Raw genomic sequence first — 9,252 nt, 5'->3', positions numbered from 1 at the left:
CACGGATACATGTTTATTTTTATTTTTATTGTTCCCAGGGGTGATTATGTTGACCCAGTGGTCCTAGAATATTGCAAGAGGGCTCATTCAAACGAAAATTAAAAGTTCTATTGTGATCTTTAAGTGACCAAAAAATTGGAGGGCAACTAGGCCCCCTCCCACGCTCTTTTTTTCCCAAAGTCACCCGATAAAAATTTTGTGATTGCCATTTTGTTCAGTATAGTCAAAAAATGTAATAAATATGTCTTAGCGGATGACTTAATCCCCAAAAGTCCCCAGGTGAAGGGCTGCAAATTATGAACTTTGCCCATTGTGTACATATAGTATTGGTTATTGGGAAGTACACACACGTTTTCAGGGGGATTGTTTCTGGTGGGGTGGATCGTGGGAGGGCGTTACGTGGGAGGATCTTTTCATTGAGGAAGTTTTCATGGGGGAAGGGAAATTTCTATGAAGGTGTCAGGTTTCCCAGCATTATTTAAAAAACGATCAGAAATTAAATAAAATACCAGTTTTTTTCAACTGAGAGTAAGGAGCAACATTAAAACTTAAAACAAACATAAATTATTATGCATATGAGGGGGTTCGTCCTCTAGTTAATACCTCGGTCTTTACGCTAAAGATTTTTTTTTGCACTTTCAAAAGAGCTTTTTATTCTAATTAAACGGCCTTTGTGTTCCAGTGGTCATTCTTAAAGAATTGGAACAAAATTCGAACGAGTGAGGAATTGACTAAGGGGTGAACCCCATCGTGTACGTGACAATTTATGTTTGTTTTAAGTTTAATGTTGCACCTTGCTTCCAGTTGGAAAAACTTTTTTTTTACTTATTACTGTAAAGAAACCTCATAAAGTTCAGTCAGCCCCTTCAGTATTTCTCGGCAGCTTTGATTTTTTTCTTTTGAATAATTTTAGGTACATATAGCTGAAAATCAGAGCCTGTTACATTTACACTATATAGCAATACAGTTACTGCAACAGTATCAATGACTTACAATGGTTTGCCCATTGAGTCTAATCTTAAAGCTACCCGGTTTTGTCTAATAAATGATTTTCAACACAAAATTCAAAAAGCGTATGAGATGATTCTGTCTTGCAGGCGACTATATAACCTCTATTTTCATGCACCAATTTACAATTCTTTCTCTCCCCCCTCATGTCTTAGCCTTGTCACCTTTCTGGCCCATGTTTACTTTTGATGAGATAAAAACAATCTGTAGCGTGTTTTATAATTTTGCAAAATATCTGCTAAACCTCCTCATCTGACCAAGGAATGGACGTACATCTGCGCGTTATGGATTGCACGATCCCTTAGCTGTGATATCGATATGGGGGGAGGGGGAAAAGTTGCTAAAGTCTTTGGATCCTGTCCAAGTCTTTATATACCAAGCATTAGTCAGCATTAGCTTGGAGAAATTGGAAAATAAGTCTGTGAACAAAGAGAATAGAATATTGGAAGCTACAGTGGTGACAGTGGTCAAGTATGGTTCTGAAGCGTGGGCGCTCCGAAAAACGGAGGAAGATTTGCTAGATGTTTTCAAGAGAAACTCCTACGGATTGTTTTGAGTACTCGGCTGACTGACCGTATTTCAAACAGTTGGCTGTACAAAAAGTGTGTTTAAGCCGCTTTCTAGGGCTATAATGAGAGAAAGGTTAAGGTGGTTAGGGCATGTTCTGCCGATGAAGGATGACAGATTGTCCTTTTTGGCCAACCGTCTAGGGCTAGACAGAAAGCAGGTTGTCCAAGGTTGGGGTGAGAAGATGTCGCAAAGAAAGATTTCAGGTAAACGGTAAAAATATCAAAATTTATTTCCACCTCAAAAACAACAGCAAAAGGAACTTTTACTTTAAGAGAGTTTAATTCGCGGAAAATAGTGATAACAGATACATTGAAGATGTTCAAGAGAGCTTTCTGTCGATGTCTTTATGGTTTATGCTCGAACTTACTGATTTTATTTGAAGTATTTAGAACGGCGAACAGTTTTTTTTTGTATAGACAAGTGTATAGTTTGGAAAATAGTTTTTAGGAATGAACAATACCTAACCTATTACCCAATGTCAAGAGAGTCACATGATACCACCAGAGAGTTAAACAATGTATATTGAAGGAAATTTACGTTCCCAAAATTGTTCAGTAACAATGTTATTTTTCATGTGACGGCGCGCTGAAACAATTCTACTGACAATAGCCAATCGAATAAAAAGAAGCATAAACCAGTAACACGATTTCAAAGGAGGGCTGTCTGGACTTATATCATTTAAGGTTGACTCTCCCTCTTTGATCCCTTTTGTGAAATTTAAATAAGAAAAATAAGTTTTTTCACCTAAAAGTAAGGAGCGACATAGAAACTTAAAACGAACAGGAATTATTACGTATCCGAGGGGGTTGCCCCCTCCTCAACACCTCGCTCTTCATGCCAAAGTTTTTCGGACTTTAAAAAAAGTTACGTATTGTTCTAACTAAACGACCCTTGTGTTTCAGGAGTTGTTTTTAAAGAAGTGGGACAAAATTCAAACTTTAGCGTGAAGAGCGAGGTGTTGAGGAGGGGGCAAGCCCCCTCATATTCGTAATAATTCCTGTCTGTTTTAAGTTTTAATGTCGCTCCTTACTTTCAGGTGAAAAAAATTGATTTTTATTGAATTTCTTATCGTTTTTTTAAATAAATCCAGGATATAGATAATTTCTTAAACCACATGGACTTGACATAACATAAAGAAAGAAAAACTATCAAAAATGGGGTTTCTAAAGGCCAAATGAAAATGCTGACAAAAAACAACAAAGTCAACAACCCCTTAAGTCTCAAAGAGTGTCTGCGAGGAATGTAATTATTAAAATCAGGAATCAGATGGCATAGCTCATCTCCAACTCATTCAATGCTGTTTCGTTTTGGTTTGAGTGAATGAATGGTTTTCTTTTATTTCTCAGTTATTCGCTAGTATCCGTCGATGGTGGTTCAATTTTGATTTTTTGTTCTTTTTTTTGCAAATCACTGATATTGGTGAATGACTCACTTTTATTGTTGTTAGGTATTTCGTTTTTAATTCTTACAATTTTTGGCTTCTATTCAGTTTTATTCATCTTTTAATTTTTTGTTTTTTTCATTGTTTTTTTTTTTCACATTGACTTTCCGCGCTTTATGTTGTTGGATTTTTCTTCGGCACTCTCATTGATTACATTTTTTCGTTTTGCACTGAAGAAGAGATGTGTTTGTACCCTCGAAATATTTGCTTTGTTGTCTTTTTTCAGTGTTTTCATTTGGCCTTTAAAAATCCCATTTTTGCTCGTTTTTCTTTCTTTATGTTAAAGCCAGGATATCTGGCTCCACTTCCACGGAAAAATCCCCTTCCACACGAAAATATCCACTGGATAATTTCAATCCTGGTGAAAATTTTACCCCGGACAATTACCCTTAACATCTCCACGCGTAAAATTGAATTGGTAAAGAGAAAGCAAGACATATAAAGAAATTTCACATAGGAATTCTGGCAAATTCTCCGACTGTACAATTTCTCCTGAAAAGTTAAACCCCTGGAAACTTCCCTCTCCATGAAGAATTCTCCCCGTGCAAAATCCACCCAGCAGAAAATTCGTCCTCCCCTCCCCACCCGAAAAATGTATGCATACTTCCCAATAACAAATACTATAACTTATTTTAAAACTTAAAAACCTTGCCCTAGGGACTGTGGGGATTCATGTTGTCTCCAAAGACATAGTTATTGAGCCTTTCAACAATGTTGAACAAAATAACTATCTCTAAATTTTGATCGGACGATTTTGGGAAAAAAGTGGCGTAGGAGGGGGCCTAGTTGCCCTCCAATTTTTTGATCACTTGAATTTTTTTTGGCACTAAATTTTTTGGCACTAGAACGTTCCATTTTCCTTAGAACGAGCCTTCTCCTGACGTTCTAGGCCCACTGGGTCGATACGATCACTCCTTGGGAAAACAAAAAACAAACAAATAAACACGCATCCGTGATCCTCCTTCTGGCAAAAATTACAAAATTCCACATTTTTGCAGATAGGAGCTTGAAACATCTACAGTAGGGTTCTTTGATATGCCGAATCTGATGGTGTGATTTTCATTAAAATGTTATGACGTGTAGGGGTCTTTCCCCCTTTTTTGAAAATCAGACAAATTTTCTCAGGCTCGTTACTTTTCAAACAGTTCGTGGTAACGAACTGCAAGTAAGGAGCGACCCGGCTCAATAGTAACCAAAACTCCAAAAAAATAGAATTTTGATGCCAATAGATATGTCAAATAAATCAGATTTTTATGCTGATTTCAAATATATAAGTTTCATCAAGTTTAGTCTTACCCATTAAAAGTTATGCGTCTGAGAAAATTTGACTTATTTTCAAAAAAAGGGGAAACCCCCCTAAGAGTCATAGAACTTTAATGAAAATCACACCATCGGATTCAGCGTATCAGATATCCCTACTATAGAAGTTTCAAGCTCCTATCTGCAAAAATGTGGAATTTTGAATTTTTTGCCAGAAGAAAGATCACGGATGCTTGTTTGTTTATTTGTGTGTTTTTTGATGTTGTGTATTTTCCCAGGGATGATCATATCGATCAAGTAATCCTAGAATATCGTAAGTGTGCTTATTTGAACGGAAATTAGAAGTTCTAGTGCCCTTTTTAAGTAACCATAAAGATTCGAGGGCAACTTGGCCCCCTCCTACGCTCAGTTTTTTCCCGAATACACCCAATTAAAATTTTGAGATAGCCATTTTGTTAAGCATAGTCGAAAATCTAATAAATATGTCTTTTAGGATGACTTAAACCCCCACAGTTCACAGGGGAAAGGCTGCAAGTTATGAACTTTGCCCATTGTTTACATATTGTATTGGTTATTGGGAAGTATACATACATTTTCAGGAAGGACTTTTTTCTGGGGGGAGGGGGCTGTAGGAGGGGGTTACTCGGGAGAATCTGCCTATGGAGGATATTTTCTAGGGGTAAAGGACATTTATATGAAGGAGGCACCTGATTTCCAAGCATTATTTAAAAAACGATCAGAAATTAAATAAAAAAAAACAAGATTTTTAAACTGAAAGTAAGGTGCAACATTAGAACTTAAAACGAACAGAAATTATTGCGTATGTAAGGGGGTTCACCCCGAAGTCAATACCTCGCTCTTTACGCTACAGTTTTTTGTTTAGTGCTTTCAAAAGAGCTATCTATTCTACTTAAACGGCCTTTGTGATTCAGGGGTTTGTGATTTAAACAAAATTTTAACTTTAGCATAAAAAGCGTGGTATTGACTAAGGGGAGAACCCCCTCATATACATAATAACATATACGTAATAAAAATAACAATAAAAAAAACAAGCGATACGGCTCAATAGTAATCGAAACTTTTAAAAACGGAATTTTGATGTCAATAAATGTATCAAAAGAATGGGCTTATAATGCTGATTCTAAATATATAAATTTTATTAAGTTTAGTATTACTCATCAAAGGCTACGAGCCTGAGAAAATTTACCTGATTTTTGAAATATGGGGGAAATATAGAATAGAATATGATTTATTGGCTAAAATAGCACAAAAGCTAGCATAAGCACGTCAGAATTACCATAACAAAACAAATGTTATGGGACAAACATAAAACAAAAAATTGAATCAATAATAAAATAAAACATATGTTGAGGGATAAACATAAAACAAAAGTTATATCAATTATTAAAATGGGAAACAAAATAGGGGACAAAAGAATTTTTGTACCTCATGGTCAACATTTGGGGATACAGGTCCAGTTGGGTATTTGGAGCTCTACGAGCAATGAGTCTTGTATTAGGAAGGGTTGGGGGATTTTCTTTAAAGGGAGGGAGAAAACGTCGATAATAGTCACAACTAAGGCACTTGAGAGCAAAGGTCATGGTAAGGATGTGACGTCGTGATTTCAATGTAATAAATTCAAGTCTAGCCAAACCTTCATCGTATGTAATATTTGCCGTCCGCAGAATAATATTTATTGCTCTTTTTTTAATAAGTTCAATTTTAGAAAATTTGTATTTGGTCAACACAGGGTGCCAGTCAGGACAAGCATATTCCAGACAGGGCCTTACATAAGAAAAATAAATTATTTTAAGGTTTTGAATTGATATGGAGAACCGTTTGAGAAGAGAGAAAGATTTAAGGAGAAAACAACCTGACTTAAATAAGTGGGAAATGTGGGACTTCTATTTAAGGTCATTGTCCAACTGCACACCATGCAGTTTAACCGTATTTAAATTCGGTATGCAAAGGTAATTATTGATAAGGGGTATAATTTTTAAAAAAGAGAATAGCATGAAACTGCTTTTCGGTATGCTTAAGTTCAGATCAACATTGTCAAGATCATTCGTTAAATTGTTAATTAGTGAATCGAGTGTAACATTCAAAGTATTAGATGTTTGACAAAGGTTCAGTAATGTCAAATCATCCGCAAATTTAAAAGATTTGTCAAAACTTGGTAAAACATTATTAAAAACTAAATGCTAAAGGACCTAACTTAGTCCCTTGAGGTGCTCCACAGGAAATCGAGGAAAAACCTGATGAATCCTCGTTACGGAGGACTACACATTGCTCACGGCCAGACAAAAAACTAGCTAACATACGTAAAATAAAATCTCTTGCACCTAAAGCCCTTGCGTTATTTATAACTGTCTGATGATCCAAATTGTCGAAGACTTTGCTAATATCAGCAAAAACAGCCTCAACGTAGGAAGTATTCAACTCAAGATGTTTGAAAATTGTATCAAGTATATAAATTAAGGAATGCGTGGTGCTATGATTCGGCCTAAAGCCAAACTGATTTGGGTTGATTTTGTCATGAATATCGTCAAAAAGGAAATGGTAAATAAAACTTTCAAAGATTTTTAGAGAAAATGGGGGTTTTTGATATTGGTCTTAAGTCAGAGGATTTCGCTAACAACTATGTTTCTAAGCTTTCGAGATTCTTGGAAAAATCCTTCCTTAAAGAGTTTATCTCGTTCATTTATTAGGCAAAATTTTGTTTTATTTATCCACGGTTTGCAGTTAGATTTGCGAGTAACATTTTTCACTGGAAAGGTGTCACAATATAACTGGAAAAGTTCCGCTGAAAACTTAGAGGCCATTTCATTACCATGGGTAAGACATAGGATATTGGCCCAAGATTTGGAACTAAGTTTTAATTTGAAATGGGAGACTTTCTCGTCAGTAATGGGTCTCTACGAGTAACTGATCAATTGCTTAGGGGGAAAGGAAGATAAAGGGGTCCAAAAGATGCATAGATGGTCACTTTCCCCTAATGGAGGAGTTATTTTGGGGACACAGCAGTAATCTTCAATGTTGATAAAAAGTAAGTCTAGGGTTTTATTACCGCGTGTATGCGACTTGACCACTTGATCAAGGCTAAGAGCTGAGCTAAGCCACTTTTGGTCTAGCTAATTAAAACCACAGCATAATATAATTGCAGCATAAGGATACTGGCAGCGAATTCCGTCAGTATAAAGCTGCAGATATGCCGTCAGCTACTCTTTAAACCCACTAAAACGAGGGTAATAAATAACTCAAGAAGTCATACAAAATGCTTCTTTTGCAAGGTTTTGTAGGTCGGGTCCATAGCAATAGAACTTTAGTTTTGGAGTCGTTCAGTATTTCAGAAAATGAAAGAATCTGATTAGGAAGGGTAGACCGACACAAAAAAGGTAATCCTCCACCATGACATGGAGGGATACCATCTTTGTCTATCCTGGGCTTAAAATGGGAAATATAATTTGGAATGGAGCAAAAGTCTTCAGTTGCAGACCGTGTTTCGGTAAGGCAAGCAATATCTATCTGGTTTTTGTCAAGACTAATTTGTAGCTGATCCATTTTATTTACCAGTGTCCTTATATTCTCTAGAAGGATTCTGGGAAATGTATAGGAGGAGGAGCAATTTATCAAACCAGGGTTTCTTGAGTTTCTATTGGACACTTATTGTAAGTTTTTGGGTTTATTTGATGCAAATAACGAGGCTGAGATAGACTGATATGACAATTTAAATGAGAGAGAGTTGGAACGTAATATGGAGGTCTTCTGAATGGGTTTGTTCGGTGCCGTTGATAATTCGGATTCATGTCGCTTTTGAGGGCTGGTGGGAACAGTGGGCTGGTGTGGCGAACTTCGTTTTTTTGGCTGCTCAATTCATAGTGGTAATACACGGGAGAGAGTTTGACTGTTGATGATAACTCTTTCCGGTATTATTAAAATTGCGCCATAGCCATGATTCAAATGAATCCGGTCACAACCAAAACAACAACCACTTCCAAACTTAGAACAAACTTTCTGGTGTAATAGTTGGCAGTCAGAGACCTTACACTCACCCCCAACATTAAAACTCTTGCAAACATGTAGATATTTACATTTTTTGCCAAAAAAAATCCCCTACAACTGAAAGAATTTCAATGAAAATCACACCGTCAGATTCAGCGTATCAGAAAACCCTATTACATAGGTTTCCAGCTCATATTTGCAAAAATCTGCAACTTTGTATTATTTGCCAGAAGAAACATCACGGATGGGTGTTTATTTTTCTTTTTTAGGGGTAATCGTACCAATCCAGTGGTCCTAGAACATCAAGAGAGAGCTCATTCGAACGGAAATTAAAAGTTATAGTGCCCTTTTCAGTGACCAAAAATGCTGGAGGGCAACTTGGCCCCTCCAACGCCCCTTTTTTCCCAAATTCGTCTGATCAAAATTTTGAGATAGCCATTCTGTTCAGCATAGTTGAAAAACCCAAAAAATATATCTTTGAAGGTAACAAATTCCCCCTAGAGCCCTTATGGAAAGGTCTTAAAGTTTAAATTTCCCAATTTTATGCGTATAGTATTTGTTATTGGGAACTATGCATGCATTTTGTTTTTGTTTTTGTTTTTGTTTTTTTTTTTGGTGGGGGGGGGGGGTGAATTTTATGCTGTTTTTTTTTCACAATGAAAATTTTACATGGGGAGGTAAGTTTCCAGGGAGGAAACTTTTCATGGGAAATTTTACACTGGGGGAATTTGCCAGATTTCAAAAACGAAATTCTTTTTATGTGTCTTGCTTTCATTTTACCGACTTACTTTTACGCGCGGACATGTTAAAGGTAATTGTGTGGGGTAAATGATCACCAAGATTGAATTATCTAGAGAATATTTCTGTAGGGAGGAGGGATCTTTCTGTGGAGGTGGAGCCAGATTTCCTGGCATTATTTAAAAAACAATCAGAAATTAAATGAAAAAACAAAATTTCTTCAACTGAAAGTA

The sequence above is a fragment of the Artemia sp. Qi Xiang Cuo genome, unplaced genomic scaffold (genome assembly GCF_049724085.1).
Source record: "Artemia sp. Qi Xiang Cuo unplaced genomic scaffold, ASM4972408v1 HiC_scaffold_3239, whole genome shotgun sequence".
Taxonomy (NCBI): Eukaryota; Metazoa; Arthropoda; class Branchiopoda; order Anostraca; family Artemiidae; genus Artemia; species Artemia sp. Qi Xiang Cuo.
Note: the sequence above shows the minus strand (reverse complement) of the source record.